This window comes from Crinia signifera, chromosome 2 (genome assembly GCF_055691185.1).
Source record: "Crinia signifera chromosome 2, ASM5569118v1, whole genome shotgun sequence".
Lineage (NCBI taxonomy): Eukaryota > Metazoa > Chordata > Amphibia > Anura > Myobatrachidae > Crinia > Crinia signifera.
The window spans coordinates 279,702,338-279,705,475 of NC_139218.1; the positions used below are offsets into that span (position 1 = coordinate 279,702,338).

Below are 3,138 nucleotides of genomic sequence, written 5' to 3' on the forward strand. Positions count from 1 at the left end.
ATATATATGATTACTTGCAGTTGTAACCTGAAGTACATTGGTAAGACCATCCGACAAGCAAAAATACGGATACAGGAACACATGAGAAATATTAAAAACAAAGTACGCATTCATAGTCTGCCTAGACATTTTCTTGATCACCACAATTCGACAGTTACAAAAGATAATTTCAAGTTTACCATACTCGAAAAAGTCAAGGAGAATCCAAGGGGTGGAGATAGAGGCCGCAAGCTCATCCAGCAAGAAAGCTACTGGATTTACACTCTAGATACATTATCTCCTAGAGGTCTAAATGAAGGGGTCGACATAGTGACCTTTCTCTGAGAAATTCTGTGGCTTCCCCCCCCCCCCCCCCTTTTCTTCATTTTCCTTATAATTTTTTCCACTTCTCTCTTTTTTACAATTTAATATTAATTATTGTCAATTTTCTGACCTCAGTAATATACAATTGAATCCTTCTTTTTACATTGTTTTGTACTATATGCAGTTTTTTTGTAAATTAAACCATGATCTCATAGCTATTTTTTATCACCTTCATCATCATTCTTTTTTTGATGAATTGTAACATTTATTTATCACTATCACCTCACCATCTATATTCATTGTGAGGCTAATTTAGTAATTCAATCAACCATTGATGTATATTAGTTATAATCGATTAATATCAATATTCACATTCCTTTAAGTGATATCACACCCGTATCTATATTAGCACCATATAATTATATTTTTCAACAAAAAATTCTTTTTAACTTCCCCAATCTATTTTTACCTATAGTAGCGCTATTTAGCAGCATTTCCTCTAGGTGGAACACACTTTTTTTTTTTTTTTTTTCATATGCCCATTTATAGGCACTTTATAGTTCACATCCCATTAACAGCTACAGGAAGTGACGTTTTTTCTACACCCTATATATACCCAGCTCACTCACTGGTCTGTCACTCTCACTTTTGGAGCTGAGCAGTACACATCTTTCCATTGGGCTACTAGTAAGTACTCACCTATATTGGTAAATTTTTGCTGTTTGATGTTATGGTTTAATATGTGAGTTGAACATGCTGTTGTTCCTCTAAACTTAATTTTTTTCAAGAATGTAATCCGTTAAAAAATTATGAAAAATATTTTTTTTATGTACATTTCTTTAGTCGGAAATAGTATGTATTGATATATACTTTATTTAATTCTATGTATTTTTCTGCCAATCTCTACCCTACTTGCAGAGGTTGCTGAATTGATTATAATAGAGTGTCAATCTTATTCACTTCACCAGATTCCCCTTATCTATCTACAATTGAAAGTGGTCATTATAGCCGTATAACTTTGAATGGTTTCTCTATTTGTTTATCCATCTGTAAACAAGCTGGTGGTATGTACTTTTTTCATCATACTTCAAAAGGAAAATAATCTGTTTTGAATTAAGCGAAATGTTATACTGAGGATTTTATTGAACTTTAATTCTAGGACATTATGTTATAATCACCTAAGGACATCTCCTCTTTGTGAAATTTCTATATTTGGTTGGTGTCCAAACCCTAAACCATTGACTGGTATGTGATCCAAAGGACCAATATTTAATCGTTTTCCTTCTCCCTTTTCTTACACCTGCTCAACCTATTACCCTCTTCTTCTTATTTGTTTTTATCCAATTTATGGACATTGTATTTATTTGTATTTACTGTAATTCACAGTGTGACCATCGTTGCCTACTGTTGTATTGTGCCCCTGAGGAAGTCGTGTTTATGTCATTTTATACATTGTAAAGTGTATCAATTCGACCTTTGTTTATACTGCTATGCTCTGTGAGCAAATGTTTATTAAATTTTTCCTATTTTAAACCATACTGTCTTAAATAATTGAAAGGTCCTAGCGCACCCTGAAAACCCCTTTTCTCTCTCTCTCTCTCTCTCTCTATATATATATATATATATATATATATATTATATATATATATATGTGAGTGATGGCGGCGGCACTCAATCAATAAGAGGAGACAGGAGACCTGATAACTTCCCAACGTTTCGAAGCGCTGCGGCTTCTTTATCAAGGTGCAAAGAACAACAAACATACAGTGTACAATGACATACCTTTAAGCTGATTCGGATCCCCTCACGCCCACCAGCCGTCCCGCCCGGCTCCATCTAGTGACGTCATCCAGGGGAGACGTCCGGCGCGGCTGCAAAGGGCATCCACAATCTGCCCATACCTGCAAAACAGTGATACAATGTTAAAAATATGAATGAAGGATGCTTTAAAATGCCATAAAATACAATCGGGTCGCATATGCTAGAAATACACTACAAATTTATAAAGTGCAAACAATAAGACGGGCGTCCTATGACCCCGATCTGCTAGGTGAAACACACTACAAAACATGCTAAAACGCGACTCCTGATACATGTGTATAACAATCTTAAAAAGTGGTGCAATAAAGTGCTTATATGAAAAAATTGCTATGTGAAAACTACATGTTCCTGCAACATGTGAAAGAAAACACGGTTGGTCTCTAAGCAACAGTACACCCACCCGCAAAAGGGGGGGGTGTTCAAGAAAGTGCTGCAACTATCTAGGAGCTGACCTAGGGGCTGATGAATGACAGATCCCCAAATTAGAGATGTTACGGCAACAATGAGCATAGGCCAGGCCTCCCTACAAAAAGTAAGAAAGTCCGGCGTGCTCATTTAAGCCCCTGGGGGACAGTGTGTCGAGCCGATGTATCCATCTGCTCTCTGCTCTGCACAACATTAACCCTCTGTCTCAGGTCACTCATTACAGAGAATCCTTTGTATAAGGGTCCCGACATTGACCTGTTTATCAAATTATTGAAGCTTACACTGACCAGAAATTTTTTCATGTCTAACAACCAGTTTTTTCTCCAGCAGTGTGGGTGTGCGATGGGGTCCTCTGTGGCCCCGTCGCTAGCCAATAGTTATATGTTCACTGTGGAGCATAAGCTTTTCTACCAAGACCCCAGGATCAGTGGGCATCTGGTGCTGTACACCAGGTACATAGATGACCTGCTGATCCTGTGGGCTGGTCCCAGAGAGGAGCTGGAGGATTTGTTGGAGAGCCATAATGCTTCTTCTTCCCCGGTAAAATTGACATATAACATCAGCAAAGAAAGCATTCACTTTCTAGAT

General features: G+C 37.5%; 1 long non-coding RNA gene across 1 annotated transcript; it reads left to right on the forward strand.

Moving 5' to 3' along the window:
* The first annotated feature begins 964 nt into the window (after window positions 1–964).
* On the forward strand, window positions 965–1,728 carry LOC146059053 (uncharacterized). The gene is made up of 3 exons (XR_014470122.1): window positions 965–990; window positions 1,272–1,548; window positions 1,690–1,728. It is a non-coding gene; the product is annotated as an uncharacterized LOC146059053 (long non-coding RNA).
* The last annotated feature ends 1,410 nt before the right edge of the window (window positions 1,729–3,138 follow it).